Raw genomic sequence first — 16,588 nt, forward strand, 5'->3', positions numbered from 1 at the left:
TCACATCCCAAGAACAAGAAGCAAGAGAGCTGACAAGGATTTTGCCCAGTTCTGCAGGTGCCCACAGACAGTGTGAGTGTTAATTAGTTGCCTCCCCAGCATCAGACCTTCTTTTTGATGGCTCTGATTGGGGATTCTAGGGAGCGTAGCTCCCTCCTTGGCTTCAGTGATGAAACTATGACCTGGTCTGAGGCTAAACCACTCAAACCATCCATGGGGGATTAGCACTGCATAAGCTGATTCAGTTGGAGAAGATTATACAACATTTGGTGTGAATGTTTGGACAAAGATGCTGTCTCTTTCCTGTTGGATGTAAACAAAGAAGCGTATACCCCAGGAGCAGCTGTGGCCCTTTTAAATCTGTAGAAGATCCGGGCATGGGGTGAGGACAACCCCATGGATGGCAGAATAGAAAGAAAAAGAATCTAGACCCTTGATCAAGCGGCTGGATCAAGCCACTCCTGAACATAGTGTTACCTCTGTGAATATGTCAGCATATAAACTCCCTTTGCTATGTAAGCAATATGAGGTAGGATTTCTGTTGTTTATATTTTCTGGGACACTGGTAAACATCCACTCCTGACCCATTTGGTGTTCCTTTGGAGTGAAGAGAACCATTCCCAAAGCTACCACGAGATCCACTCTTCTGTTTTGCCCACTATGGTATGTCCAGTATCTAACAAAGTACATGGCACATGATAGACATTCAGTGAAATTTTCCTAAGAAAACATTGTCAATGTGTGATTGCTTAGCTCACATGTTGAAACAGTCATGGCCAGAAGAGAGACTTTCCGCTCTTAATGACATGCAAATGCTGTATAAAGTGAGGGGGAAATCTGCTTTCCTGTTGTATTTGTATCTTATTTTGCAAAGGGAAATTCAAACCCTGCATGAACCTGCAGGACCTGTGGGCAGCTCTCTAGCTTATGGTGGCTCCCTTGGGTTGATAAAGACACAGTTCCTCAGCAATGAAGATCAGTCACATGCCTGTCATTTCCTGTTGATGTCCCCTACCGTGTACTACAGTTCTGTTTAGAATGAAAATAAAAACCTATATTCTTTTAATAGTGATATTTTAGCAGCTCTAACATTATCTTTTAGTTCTATTCTTATAATTTTATTTTTATTTATGAGTGAAAGCTCACAGGCTAAAGCCTATAATCAATAGTGGTAGAGTTACATATTTTCTCCCATTTTAAATCAAATTCAGAACATGAAATGTGATGACATTGATGATTGAAATGCTTAAAAATGTTATAAGGAAACGGGGAAAAATCACAAAGCAATTACAAAGTGCAATTTTAACTTGTCGGTTTAGGGAGTACCACCGTGAGTTGTGCTCAGATTATCAAAAGAGAAGCAGCTATGAATGAGGGTTGGGAAAACAAAGATGTACTTTTTTTTTTCTCCCCACGTAGCTGAGGATCTGAGTGGAGAGTGCTTAAATACTATACATACTGACAGTAAATGTCCAGATTTAGAAGGTTTACTAGAAAAGATCATAAAACCAATCAAGAAAATGCCATCCAAAGAGATCAAATTGATTCAAGTTAAGCAGTGTAAACATTCTGAATTTTCCTTCGTGTCATTAATGCTTAATGAAGTCTCTGAAGGAGGCATGGAGATGCGGATTCAGAGTGCTGTTTTAGTTGTGGCTTATCTACATTCTCTCTTTGTTGCCTGGAATCACAGTCACACTGAGGAACAGAGCTGAATTGGAACAGGCAACACCTACTCACAAGGAGAAGATGGGCAGGGAGCCCACAGAATCCATAGCTAAGATATCAAGGTAGAGCATCAGGTACTCCCTTCTTAGTTCTGGAAGCTTCCATCTAGGGGTAGTGAGTGGAGCCCTCCAGTGGCAGTGACTGTAGCTGCAGATTCAACCTCTAACAAAGAAGCCAAGAGTGCAGGGATCAGGGCGGGCTTCTGTTTAGAGAGAATAATGGCAGAGGTCTTCATGGCAAACTTTTAGGATTGAGCTAGGATCCAAGTAGGATCTCAGCTTGGCAGGTGGGGTTCACCTGATAGTGGAGGCAAAGGATGTGGAGTTTGACTCATCTTGGCACACAAGGTTCTAGAATGGGTTGACAACTGAGGTCCCCGTGCTGTAGAAGATTGCATCATAGGACCTTGAAGCAGGGCAGGGCAGCCACAGAGCTACAGTTTTGCCTCCCCACCTGGATGGAGCCTACAGGGTGATATCAACAGCATGAGTAATTGGGAATGACGAAATCTGATCTTTCGCTTGCATTTTAAATGTTATGTTCCTTAAAGTTTCGAGATGTCCACTCCTGGGATTGGCGCTAATGGCTTGTGTGCTGCTGCTTAAAAATAATGTGATAGTTCCGTTGCTTCTCAAGTATGGAACCAAAGTATTGTGTGAACGTGGGCATACCTAGAACCTAACCTTAGATCAGGAATAAGGATCTGGAGATCCTTGTAGCAAAAGAAATAGTTACTCTCCACTCTCAGGAAACCTGAGGAAACTCCACTCTCAGGATAACAAGGGAATACCTGGGATACTGCCCTCACTCACTGAGTCCAGCAGAATCTAAGCCATCCCACACAGCACGCCTGCCCCTCCACCTCCCATCCTGCTGCTGCTCTCACATGTCAGCAGGCACCAAAGCGTTAATAGCAAGGACCTTGGGAAAGCTGTGCTTTGTTACAGGGAAATAGCTTTTAGCTCCAGCTGCTGCTGCCAGAGGAGATGCTTGAAAGCAAAAAAGGGAATAATAGGCAAGAAAAGGACTTTTGAATCACATGGGAGTCTTCAAGGACCACTCAACCCAGAAGATGTTCCTCTTACTGCTTTAAGCCATAATTCTCTAAAGCCCCCAGAACATATGCAGCTTCCTTCACTGTCTGGAGATTGTATTTGAGTTCGTGGGAGCCCCAGGATACTGCCCTGTTGCATAAGGACTTGCTTGGTAGCAGGAACTAGGGACAGCATTAATAATAGGAGTAGCACTGGAAATGCAGTGCTGAGCCCTGTGTTCTAGTCAGCTTGGATGGCACTGAGCTTTATGAGAGTCCTTGAGCATCTACAGACCAAGACTCCTCTAACTCTACGTAGTGAATCAGCTGCAAAGACCACAAGGGGACTCCATGAGCCAGGGAATGCTGGGGAACCAGGGCTATGAAAGAATAAGCAGATCTGGATCAGACTCAGGGCTTCGCCCATTCCCATCCAGGGAGGAGGGTCCCCATCCAGGGAGGAGAAAGTTAAAGGCTCCACCATGCCCAGCCCACCATGCTCAGAGAACATTAGGTGACCTCTGTGTTTAAAGCTCTGTGTGCTGAGTGGGACCTGCCTGCTGAGTAGCTATTGAGTGGGATGGGGCAGGAGGTTGCATAAGGGGCCCTGCCTGTGGTTGAAGAAGCTGAAGGAAGAGGAGGTTTGGGGGAGAGATTTGTGGGGCAGTAGCCCGCCGCAAGGAAAGGAACCTGGTGGAAGAGGGGGAGGATGGTGGAAGATGAAAGGCATTTCACTGAGATCTGGACTCAGTTTTGCTGGCCAGAGACAAGGTAGCCTTTAATAGCTCCAGGAAGTCTTCAGTAGGATTGACATAGATTTGCATTTGGAGTGTAATATGAGAACTTGTTGGGTCTGGCCCCCGTACTCAAGGGTTCATGGAGGTCCTACGTGATTCTAAATTATTTGTAATCTGCTGTTTATATGCATATGTAAATGTACAAATTTAAGTTAGTTCTTTGCAAATTTAAGCATACCTCGAAATGCTTAAACTAATTGTTTAACACAGTGGTGTCCAGTTTGGGGAGGTAGTTTCGTTTTGTCTTGTTTTGTTTTGGTGAACGGTTTCCTCAAGTCCAATCTAATTTGGAAACTGAAAGAGCAGTACAGATAAATGCAAGATCTACTGTGGTCGAAGGAGACAGAAAAGGTGGAGAGCAAAATCATTGAATCAAAGAGGATGGCATGACCAGTCCCACTTTCCAATGGGCTAGCCCGGTTGTGCTGCGTTACCGGTGCCTGACGCCCGCTCCACCACTCAGGACTGCTGCTCCCAAGCAAATTCCCTGGTCTCTCTGACACCAGTTTCCTCCTAGGCAAAATGGACTGTCAGTACCTAGTTTATATACCTGCTGTGGTAATTAAATGATTCAGCATATATGAACATGCCCAGAGTAGTCTCTGGCAGTGGAAGATGCTCCACAAGTCTGGAACAAGTAGGAAAATACAACCCCGCCCAGCCTTGCAGCCGCTGGTTGTTGCTGATGCTCTTTCTTGCAGCGCTCAAGGTAACTTTTCCAAGGATGTCCCAACATGTTGTCTCTCTGGCCTTTGGAATTTCCAGTGTTACCCAGAGACTTAGATGTCGAGATCACAAGGAGGTGGCACCATATTTCAATAAGCTCCCAATTGTTAAGTAATAGGGCAGTGGCCTCAAGTGATCTTAGCTTAGATTTAGAGTAAGAAATACATTTTACAGCATGACATACCAGATATAAAACTGAAACAAAAGTTTCATGAAATAATACACATACATGTGATGCATTTTTTAAAACAATTTTGTCATTAAAACAAGAATACTGGTCACAACCATTAAACTGGTTTCACAAACCCAGTCAGTGATGGGTCACAGTTCACACTATGAAAAACACAGGAGTAACAGGATACGTACCTTTCGAAAGACCACTGTAATTTGGTGCAGTTTTAAGAGGGAAATGTGGAATCATAACCACATAACTACATTCTGTAGGTCCATCCAGAATGCTTTTTCTCCAAAAGACTGGAATTCTAGGCTTTTCATCACATATATTAATGAGGAAACACTGGCTTTACTTCTCTGCATAGGACACTGCATGCCTGAGTCTGTGTTGTCTCATGTGCATGAGCACATATAGGTTATTTTTAATCATGAGTATTTAACCTTCTGGTTTGGATCTGTACTTAGCCTTACACTGCTTAAACAGCACAGAGACACCAACTGTGTGTTTATAATTGAAGAAAAACATTGTGTAAAGCCACAGAAGGAAGGAAGAGGCGATTCTTGCTGGATGTGTATATCACTGCTTCAAAAGAGTTCCCTGGGGTAACTGTCTGCGTAGACTCCTTCACTCCTGCCTGGTGTGGGGACACAGTGCCCATTTTCAAGGAGTCTCCTGGGGAGGTCTGAATGGAGATTGTATAATCACTGTTTTCAAAATTTGTAAGGGAGTGTAGATGACAGTCTCAGCCACCCACTGGAGAAGGCTGGTGACCAGAGAGACATGCTGGCCCATTTGGGCAGGCTCTGCAAAATGAGTAGGGATCTTTCTGCTGCGCAAAGAGGACAAGGAACGTGGAGGAGAGAGATGAACACATCCAAAGGCATGGAGATGTGAATGGAAGGAAGGCTGGTGCCTGGAGCAAGGGAATTCAGGATGACTGAAACACAGGGTACTCAGGGATGGAAATGAGGTCCAAAAGGGAGGCAAAGGCTTGTTCAGCTGTGATAAGGAATGTGAACTTTCTGCTGGGGCAGTAGGGGGCTTTGGAATGATTTGAAGAAGAGCACAGCTTGCCCAAATCCATGTTTTAAAAAGATCACACTGACCATCTGGAGGAGCATGGGCAAGAGGGAGGAGGTTGGAGGCAGACACAGCTGTAGGGTCAAGGTGAGCTATGCTCATGCTCAGGCCTGAGGAGGGCACAAGTAGAGGAGGAGGTGGGAAGAAAGTCTTGCCGAGGTTTATGGGAAGCCAAAGAGAGAGGAGTTCGGGATGATACCCAGGCCGCTCTGCTGACCAGATGGATGGTCCTGACGTCTTCTGAGCCATAGAACAGTAGACAAAGGATAGGGTGTTTGGGGAAAGGATGAAAGGACAGAGCCTGACAAGGAGACAGGGGAGGGATGAAGGAGTTTCAGCATGTGCCAAGAGCAGTGACATGTGACACAGTGTGCCATTTGCTTGTTACCCTCTACAAGATGCTCCTCTGAAAGATATAGTGTTCACAGCTAAGTTACTTTAATTTTAACCATCCACTGCCCCCCACCACACACACACAGATACACAGACACACATGTGCGTGCGCACACGACACTCCTACCTCCTACCTTTTCCTTAACTGAGAGCCAGTCAGATTCTAATCTGGGCCCAAGGCCATGGGAAGGAGGCAGATTCTTTCACCCAGTTTTGCAGTAAAAACGCCTATGCCTGTAGTCTGCTGACAAATGGCTAATTAGCCTGATTTTAAGTCATGGATCCCTTGGATAGAGCATGTCAGAAAGCCCTGAGCTTGACCAACGAAAGCTCTCCCTGAATTAGGGGAGGTTGCAGGTTTTTCCAAGTGGCCTGTGTATCAGTCTTAGAAAATGCAGACTCAGCTGTGACCCTACAGAGAAGAGAAGGGCCGTCCATTCACACAGGCTGATTCTTGGAATTGCCACCCTCTCCTGCTGAGGCCTAGAGTGAGGACTAGAGTGAGTAACTCTGAAACAGCAGTCATCAGGGCACTCAGACGCGTGGGTGCCCTCCAAACAAGGCATGGGCGAGGGAGCAACGACTGGAGAGGGGCCCAAGGAGACAGCATAACACTAAGGCAGTCAGTGTCAGGATGATGTCACAGAGCAGGCCAGGACAAAAGAAAGGTTAGAAAAATCTGTTCAAGTCAATGTCCAATTAAACTTAATGGCATTTTAAAATCATTTCTCATTACTGTGCCCATCTCTCTGCTTTCCTTCAAATTTCTCAAATGTCTTCAGAGAGAGTGCTCTTGTCTTTCTGTATCCACAGGTTGGTTGGGCTGACTGCCCTGAGTTTTTGTGTCCGTATGGCTCCTCCCCTCCAGGAGAGCATTTCAGCAGAGAAGTGGTATCTGGTAGCTTCCAGATTGGTGACAGACAGGAGTTAATAAACACAGACAACTCCTTCAAGTTTCTTGGCCAAAATGGAAAGGCAAGAGACAGGACAATCACTAGAGAACAATGAAAGTTTTTGAGAGTGAGATTTTCTTTTTCAGCAACAAGAGATCTGAGCATTTTTATAGGCTGAGGAAAAGGCCAGTGGGAAGGAAAGGTCAAAGATGCAGGAGAGAGAAGGGATGGTGGGTGTGTGGGCGTTAGCCTAGAGACACAGGGCCCTGGGCCTGTACCCAGCTTTTCTCCCAGAGTACACAGATGCTCCTCCCACCTGGTTCAGGCACAGCATGGCTCCATCCTGGAGAAACAGATGTCATTCCACAGGCAGGGTTGCAAGTAGCCTTGCACAGAGCACCCAGCATCTATGCAATGCCCCCTTTCCACCTTCCCTAATGAGCAGAACTGAGGCCCAGGTGATCCCCTGCCTCCTCTCTTACCATGTCTCTGGGTCCCCAACTGTCCTCTGCATACTTCCTGCACACTCCAGTGTCCTGAAAGCAGCCCTGCCCTCTTCCAACCTGACTCTGCTTTGAAAGGACATCTTTCTCCACCTGGGTCCTGCTGAGCCTTTTGCCAGCATCTAGGTGTTACTCTTATTCTTCCATCAACTTTGATCAGATTATCTGGAACAGCCCAGCCTCTTCCTGATGCTCTGCTCTGCACTTTGAAACTGTGCCCCTCAGATCAGAGACCTACTCCCTGTCTTCCCATGCACATCCCACGTCCCACTCCTGACACTTGAAGGACGTGCCACACCTCTGCCTAGACCTCATCTCTGATTTCGGCATCAGCCTTGATGCAGAAGCTTCTTCCTGCTAAGTCTTCTCCTCCCTGCTCTAATTCACAACCCCCACCTCCATTCACTTCCAGCAGGTCCTGCTGTGGACAGTCTTTGAGCATTTATTCTGGAGTCCTAAAGGGCTCAATGTTGATGTGAGAGGCTGTCCCTCACAACTCAGAGTACAAATACTCACTGTGCCCTTTTGGCTTTAATTAGACAAACTCTAAGACATTGGAAGAGATGAAATAGTCTGGAAAAATGTTCCTAAAAACCCAGCTTAATAGATAAGACAAAGTTCCAAGACAGAATGGAAGATATCCTACAAGCAAGAGGCACTAGAGACACTGAGACCCTGAGGTATGCACACACCATAGAAGAGAATGGTGTGAAATCTTCACTTAGAATGTGAATTTAACCTTCTGGGCAGCTTTCTCTGTTCCAGAAAATAAGAAGGAAGCTAAGAGGAGCCAGTGTTGGAACTGAGTGTTGGCTGAGAGAGAAGAGGAGCATGTCTGATTTCACATTGGGTGGCCAAGGCTCAGGAATGCTGGGTTGTACCTACCAAGGCTACTTGGAAATGGTTGACGGGAGTGGACCCCCTGGCCAAGCCATAGGAGCTTCAGTCCAGCAACACCAAATCAGAAGACAGGCTAAGGTGAGAAGTGGAACAGTAAGCTGAGACTGGAGAGGCTGAGCAGACTTCAAAGTTGGAGGTCAGGAAAATGAAGCAAGGGTGCAACACGGAGCAGATGGGAGGCAGAGCCTTGCAAGGGAATTGCACTGAGTATGTTACTCACAGTGTCTGCCCCGTCTGAGCCTCCCCTGCATGCACACACAGCTCCACCCCCTACCATCTGTTGAAGAGACAGTTCTAAACACCATCGTTTATAAAATGTATTCATGGCCAGAGATGATTGGATCAAGAGGGGCACATGCTCCCAGCAGCCTGTCTATGAGCTGCCCAGCAACATATGATGTGGTCACATGATACCCCAAGGTGGGTTGGGTCCATTAGATACTGCCACTGACCCTGGATATATCAAAAAAATGAGACATCAGCAGAACTATGAGATGAAGAGAGACTTTAGAGGTCTTGGTAGGTCATGGAAAAAACACATTAGAAGTATGCTGAAATGGTAGTGAGTAGAACTATATGCTCAGTAGAAGATTAAGAAGCCAATCAATAAAGAAAGAAGAGAGCACAGCTGAATTAGGTTAATAATGGACCAGAGCCAAGATCCAGAAGTTGTGATACTGAGGTTCCAGGGGTTACCTTCGACCCAGAACAAAACTCCTGCTCAGTTGGTCTTAGGACCTACTCCTACCAGGGTTCCTGCTCTTGAATTTCTGTGAAAGTCCATTTCTATTATTGCTCCATGAGTGTTTTCATAAGAAATCATCACCACCACCCCTAGCTAACCTTTATATGGAACTACTCTGAGTGAGCCTTTATTACTCACAACCCAAAGGCTTAGCAGCAGAACATGTATGGACTTGGGCCACCCAGAAGTACATTTGGCAGATGTTGGATTTGGGCCACTCAGTGTTTTCACATAGGTTGCCATGGTCTAGCTGTGCATAATGATGAGGTTTTGGAGTAGTGGTGGGGGTTCAGAGTCAATGGCCAAGAAAGAATTCTTAAAGACCTCTTTGGTACAAAAAAGATGATTTTATTAAGGCACGGGGACAGGACTCATTGTCAGAAAGAGCTGCATTAGGCACTCTCAACAATAGCCAAATTATGGAAAGAGCCTAAATGTCCATCAACTGATGAATGGATAAATAAATTGTGGTTTATATACACAATGGAGTACTACGTGGCAATGAGAAAAAATGAAATATGGCCTTTTGTAGCAACGTGGATGGAACTGGAGAGTGTGATGCTAAGTGAAATAAGTCATACAGAGAAAGACAGATACCATATGGTTTCACTCTTATGTGGACCCTGAGAAATTAACAGGAACCCATGGGGGAGGGGAAGGAAAAAAAAAAAAGAGGTTAGAGTGGGAGAGAGCCAAAGCATAAGAGACTCTTAAAAACTGAGAACAAACTGAGGGTTGATGGGGGGTGGGAGGGAGGAGAGGGTGGGTGATGGGTATTGAGGAGGGCACCTTTTGGGATGAGCACTGGGTGTTGTATGGAAACCAATTTGTCAATAAAGTTCATATGAAAAAAAAAAAAAAGAAAGAGCTGCATTAGGGTTATGAAGAGTGACTGCTTATATACTGTGGAGTTGGGGGAGATAAAGTCAAGAGGAAGTTTCTTAAAGGTATTTCCATATGCTAAAGACTTACAGATTACTGGAAGTCTAGCTGTTGTCAAGCTAAGGTTGTTTTCCCTCTAGCAAAGCATTATCTTTAAGGCAGTAGGGAGTTCCTGGAGATTAGCTATTGATAAGATTGCCTTTTTCTTGTAATTGTACCAAGATATTTGTAAACTGATGGAGACTATCAATTTAACCATTTGTTTCCTGACCTTTCCTTTGTCTTTGGGCAGCCAGGAGTGCCTGAGGAATATCACACATATCCCACCTGGGGGCAGGGGGGCGGGGGGGGGGGGGGGGAGTGTACTAGCTTGCGCTTTGCCCTCAGCTTGCCTTATGTTCCCTCATCATTAAGATGAAACCTGAAAATGGTGGAAATCTCCCTGAATAGAGAAGAAGCAAGAATGAATAACCCACAAAAGAAAGGAGATTTAAACCATTGAGAGGAAGCTATAGTTTCTGGAAGAGAAACACAGATGAAGGAGAAACCCCAAAAACTTGAATGTAAAGAAAGCTGCATGGAGGGAGCTTAAAAAGAGCCTGGTTGGTGATTCCTCATAGTGAGGCAGCTACAGATAGACCCAAATGATCTGATAGCAAGATGGCTTCCTGATAGTCAATAAGGTATAATAAAGAGTCAGCTGAAATTGGTCGGACTTACTGTTTCTCACGAACCACAGATAACCCACTAGGAGGAAACATGGATACATCTTCAGAGATCATGATTTTGGGGTGGGAAAATGAAGGAATTGAGAACGTAAATGGTGTTTTCCTTATTCTTCCTCATGTCCTTTGGAACTCTAGAAGGAATACCTCAAAGATGATCAACAGTTGGCCGCAAAAAATCAGGCTGATGTTTAGATGAGGTTCTGAGCCATGGCTTAACATACCAGAAGAAATGCTTTTTAGCCAAGAATGCAGATCTTACAAAGACATGGGGGAACTAGCTTTTGATTAGCTAATCCCATCAAGATGATTTTAAAAAGGGAATGCCAGGAGGAAAAAGGAAGCAACACAACAAAACAGATAACACACCAGACTAGTGGATGATATTAAGTGGATGATATTAAGTAGGATGTGGGAAAAAGAGTTTTGGCACCAGTGGTTGTCAGTGATCCATGGGAGGTAAGATCAGAAGACCAGCCAGAAGTGACCTCCAGCGTTCTAATGTATCCCACACAGAGAACAAGCACAATGATCCAGTGCAAGGCCTGTGGACCCCAGGCATGCCAGCAGATCACTTAAAACGGTCAGGTTAGTGGCAATTAACCTGCCTGGAAAGTCTGAGGCAGAAAACTCAAGGAGCAGGGTACATGTGGAGCTTAGCAGAGTGACCCCTTGAACGGAGTATCGCAGGCAGAGGGGCAATGCTCTCCTAAAGCAAATCATAGCACTAGTACAAAGGCAAAATCTCAGCATGAGGGAGGAAGTCCACCAAAGAGACATGTCCTGGAAGTCTTCTTTGATTAAAAACCTCTTGAGTTGCTTTGCTGGCAAGATGTATCAGAATACTTTGGATGTAAAGAACAAAATCCTGCCACCAACTGGGTTAAACAAAGAGAAATGTGTCATTTGGCTAAGGAGCTGTGGTTAGTGACAGGATCAGGAACTCTGGATCTTTCTGGGCTACTGGGCCATCTTCCCTTTTCAGTTCATCTTCAGGTTGGTGGCAAGATGGTTGCCACTCCAGGCATCGAGTCTAGACATGTAAATAACCAGAAGAAAAAGTGCTTCTTCTAGCTTTCTGTTGGGAAAAGGAAAATATTCTTCAAGCCCCCAGCAGACTTTCCCTTTACATGTCATTAGCCAGAAGATGCCAAGTTTTGAATCAGTCACTGGCCAAAGGAGTGGGATTATGTAGGCCAAACAGATCCAACTCCAGAGATGGATCCTCTTCCCTTGAGATACATAGGTGTGTGTGGGAGAAATGGAAACCTGGCGAATTCAAGGTTCATTTAGGAGGCAGGAAATTAGGGGGAGTTAGTGCTGGGCAGGTAATTACCAGTGTGCTTCGCAAGACATCTTCTGATAAATGTAGACAGTGAGTTCAGGTCAGAAAAAAATCTATATTAAAGTAAGAAAGAGAAGGAGAAAGAAAATGTGTTGAGAAATAAAAACTCTTTGCCAAAGTAGAAGTAATTAGGCCCTCAGGGAAAATTACTGCATCATCATAGAGATCGTGGTAGTGAAAGAGATAATGTTTGGATATGGTCAGATTCTGTCATCAGCTTTTGAGTTAAGATTTTCGAAAATTCAGAAGAAAAAAATAGGTACACATTTTCAGTTGCTGGGAGTCTAGATAGACTCAGTGTATTTGAGAAGCTCTCTAAAATGCTGTTCTGATGATGCAGTCACAAATGGTAGTAAGGGAAAGACTCAGAGAAAGAAATGCTCACTGATGTCTTACATGGACGTGTATGTACAAAGGCCGAAAAGAAAAGCTTTTCAGTAAGGTTTTTCTTTACTGAAGTAAGGAAGGCACATTCTTGCCTTTGTCTTAATACCTGTTCTCTGTCTCTCTTACCACCTTACCTCATCCCCATCATTTTGCCTCTTCACTGCACTTCCACTCTCTAGAAATATGGAAACTTGCTTACCTCCCCACTTTCCTAGAGGGGCCCATGCCAGATCTGAACTTAGAAATCTGGTCTTCTGTCTCTACTGGGAAGCTGGGCTCCTTCACGGAACCATGGACTTGACTCAGGGCTACTTGTTTTCTACAACTGAGACACTTTGAGGCTTCATGCAGCAATTTTGCTTTCATCAAAGCTTTGCTCAAAAAAAAAAAAAAATGAGGTTATGTGCCTCTTCATATTCTCATGGGCTAAGGATCTCCCAAAGCTCCTGACACTTAAAGCATCCTGGAGGGACGTGTGTCCTACCTACCACTTGGGTTGACTGGCCATGTCACATCTTTCAAGGCACAGAGGGCTTTCCTTGATTTGGAGGACACTGTTTTCCAACCGCAAGCAGAATCCCTTCTTCATACTGGCGAAAAACACCATCTCCTTTTCCCCTAGTGATGTCTGTCTAACCTTCCGGCTGTGATTCCCTCCATTCCCCTGATGTCTGTCCACAACAGCTCTGGGCTCGGTGTTGTCTGCCCTCCTGGAAACAACATCTTCTAGCCAACAGGAGCACCACAGGATAGCGAATCAAGTCTGGAGCCCACGTCTGAGGACCAGCAGCCCCCACTGAGAACCTCTCCAGGTGAGAGGTGGTCCTGGCAGGAAGCCATGGCCTGCACCCCACCTGCTGCCTGTCACGACTCTGCATATGCTGTCAGCACTCTGCACCAGGGAGAATTGACCAAGATGAGGAGCGCTTCTAATGATCTGGCACTCTGCCTATTCCCACACCAAGCAGGGACCTCGGGAGCATCCCCCCACGCAGCCCGATCTGGTGTTAGCCTTCTCCTCCTACTGGTCCTGAGCCCAAATCAGTATTGTCGGTGGTATCAGGCCCAACTTTCAGGACACTTGTCACTATAAGAACCAGAGTCAAAGCCCCAAGAGTAAGTCTGGAGCTCCAGGAGGTACTCTGCACAGGCCTTGTGCTGCCAACACTGTGAGTCTAGACTACTTCCCTTGAGATCCTGGCCATCAGCCTCTCTTTCCCCATCCCTCTATTCCAGCACTGGCCCCTACCCTCTCTAGCTGCCCACTCAAATTGGTCTCCCTCCTTTATAACGCTGGGCTTCATTGGACTTCTGTCAGCAGTCTTCTTCAATCCTGCTGCCTCCATGTCCCCAAATGATCACATGAATAATAGAACTTTTGCCTCAATGCCAAGTGATCACCAAAGAGCAGATAGCCCTCTCCTGGGCTTCTGGCCTCAGCTCAGCTGCCCTTTGCTGCCCTCCCCTGGCCATCAGCATCACTGCAGATAACTTTTCAGTGCTCTGATGGCTTTACTGATGCTCTTACTCAATAAACATTTATTTAGGGCCACTCTGTACTGCGCAATGTCTAGACACTGAGGGTTCAGCAATACAAACACACACCACTTTCTTTCCAGGAGCACGGTCTAGTGAGGAAAAGTGGAAAGACAGAGACACAGAGAGACAGAGAATGGATGAATTGTAGTGGACCCCTGGGGATGCCTAGATTTGCTCATCATTCCACAGACTTCACCGCCCAGAACCTGCACCTAACACCCCTTCTCTTCAGGGATGGAGCTGGGGACCTTTGACCTCCCTCCAGTAGTGGAATGTGCCAGCCCCGTCTGCCTTCTTCCTCCGGGGCATTTTATGGTTTGTTTTCGTTGATAAACCAAATATTTCTGAACAGGTGCCAAGCATTCTGATGGGCATTAGAGATACAGTGGGGAAAATGCTAGCCCCATTGCCCTTGGAATTTATAGTCTAAGGACACAGACAAAGTAAGTAATCAGACAGATTGTTTGGTAACACTTATAGTAAGCATTTCCTTTTGCTATGTTCTGCCTTGTTCATATCTAGTAAGAGTCCCGCACAGCAAAGATTGGGTACGGGGTCCATTGTTTTCGGGTAGAAGGAATGAACCAGAGAGGAACATAGCTTATACACGTGGTGAGCATCTTGAGAAGTACTGAATGCATGCCAGAGAGTGCAGACCAGAGGCCTAAGAACCAAGCCCATTGCCTCCAACAAGCTGTGCTGAGACCCACAGCTCCTGTGCCTTCTCAGCTACAGCACACCCAGCCCTTCCTGACATGGTCACATGGTCTTGTACCCATCCTCCTCATCTCCACAGGCAGATCCAGATGCGTGAGATCTTTAGCAGGTTTCTGGCCAAGTCAAGAATGACTCGAGCAGCATGGTCCAATATTGCAGGAGCCCTGTCTGCTCTGTTCACCTATGTATATACCCAATCCTTCACACAGCACCTGGCACATAGGAGGCACACCATAATTGTGTCGGTGGTTGTTGAATGAATACATGAGCTGTGCATAATTATCTGGCAGGAGCATAGCTTCTGCAAAGAACTTAGTCATGACTGGACTCATTTGATCAGTGTAGACAGCCATTCTGATTAATCCAGACCTGGATTTATAACCTAATTTTGTGTATTGGCCACCAACAGGGTGTAGACTGCATTGTAGTGGCGGTCAGGGCCAGGGGTACAGAGCAATAGCGAGAACACATTCCCCAGGTTCGAGAGACGAGCCTCTGCAAGGGCCATGCTCCCTTTGACGGGTCCTCGTGGGTCCCTGTGCTGGTTGGTAGCGACTGACTTTCACTGGATCTGGCAGGGGCTTCACCACATTTTGCTTAAAATTACAGCTGGTTTGTAATTTCGGCCTCAGACAGTAATTACAGCTGCCGGAGCTCCTTGGAGAGATAATTACAGAAAGGATTCAGCACATTCATTTTATCTACGCACTTAACCATCAATTAAATCATTACCGCCTAATCCTATTCCAGAGTCTAGAAATGTTCTGTGAATGTATAATTTTGAAGGCATGAAGTTTGTTTTCAGATGGTTTTAAGTGAAAAATTGCCCAATTTCCAGAACCAGTGGAGGCCCGCGTGTGCCTCCCCTGTGGAGTCAGAGCCAGGGATGTTCTGGTCTTATGGTGGCTGCTTCCCTGGAAGCCAGCCATGGGAGGGGTCAGGCGGGAATGGATTGGCAGGCGGTACCCAGCTTTGCCTTTGATCTCCCATGAAGTTCATGATCTTTCAGAGCAGGGTTACTACAGGGACCTAGACGTCAGCTGCTGGGGCCAGATGAGAGAGTGGCTTATCTTGCCAACAGGCTTTCAGGAGGGCCCTCCCCTGCTGGGGTTTTGTAGGAGCCCTAGGCCACCGTCCACTAACTGAAAGCCAGGGATGAGGTCTTTTCGGTGCAGGAACCATGGCATTAAAAACACAGGCTCTAGAGTCACACCACTGGGCTCATGTTTTGGCTCTACTGCTTCTGAGCTGTGTGTCCTTGGGCACGTTTCTGAACCTCTCTGAGCCTCAGATTATTCATCTCAGCACAGCAATAGACCCTCTCAAATGGAGCAGTTTGAGACCTAATGAGAAGTAATGCGGCGTGTTTGTTTAACACAATGTCTGCCCTTAAGGGATACTAGGTATGTTTTGATCACTGATGTTATTTAACATACAAGTATGTCCAGGAAAAGGAGAGAAGCAGAAGGGAAAACTGGACTGTCTGTAATGTGCTGCCTCAAGCCCAGTGGCTGATGAGAGCAGGGGGCACCAGGCCTCAGGCTTCACTGACCAGCTTGGACTTCACAGCTGTGCCATTCGACCTCCATCTCCCTCAGTGGTGACCCACCAGGAGCCCCCGACTCCAGCCTTGCTCTGCCCCTTCTGCCTCGACCCTGCCTTCTCCTGGCTCCCGCTGGCTCCCAGAAGAAGCCTGCTGTCCTCCTCCATCTCCAGCTGTTCTTTTCTATCTCTTGTATGAGTTGGTGGGCTCACGGTTAGACACATTCATGCCCCAGGTTTCTGTTTTAGGCCACTTTCTGTTTCTTCCATACTGCACAAAGCAGCTTTTGGGGACGGGGGGCTGGTGACCTACTGGGATACAGTGGATGCTAGAGAGACAATTCATTTATTTATTTATTTATTTATTTATTTATTTATTTATTTATTTAAATTTACATGCATGTTAGTTAGCATATAGTGCAATAATGATTTCAGGAGTAGATTCCAGTGATTCATCCCCTATGTATAACACCCAGTG

General features: G+C 46.0%; 1 protein-coding gene and 1 long non-coding RNA gene across 2 annotated transcripts in view; one reads left to right on the forward strand and one right to left on the reverse strand.

Moving 5' to 3' along the window:
* The window catches only part of SYT9 (synaptotagmin 9), a 199,396-nt gene that overhangs the window by 157,579 nt on the left and 25,229 nt on the right, over positions 1-16,588 (forward strand). The window lies entirely within an intron of this gene.
* The window catches only part of LOC109491987, a 58,774-nt gene that overhangs the window by 1,286 nt on the left and 40,900 nt on the right, over positions 1-16,588 (reverse strand). The gene's annotated exons all lie outside the window — the stretch shown is intronic.

The sequence above is a fragment of the Felis catus genome, chromosome D1 (genome assembly GCF_018350175.1).
Source record: "Felis catus isolate Fca126 chromosome D1, F.catus_Fca126_mat1.0, whole genome shotgun sequence".
Lineage (NCBI taxonomy): Eukaryota > Metazoa > Chordata > Mammalia > Carnivora > Felidae > Felis > Felis catus.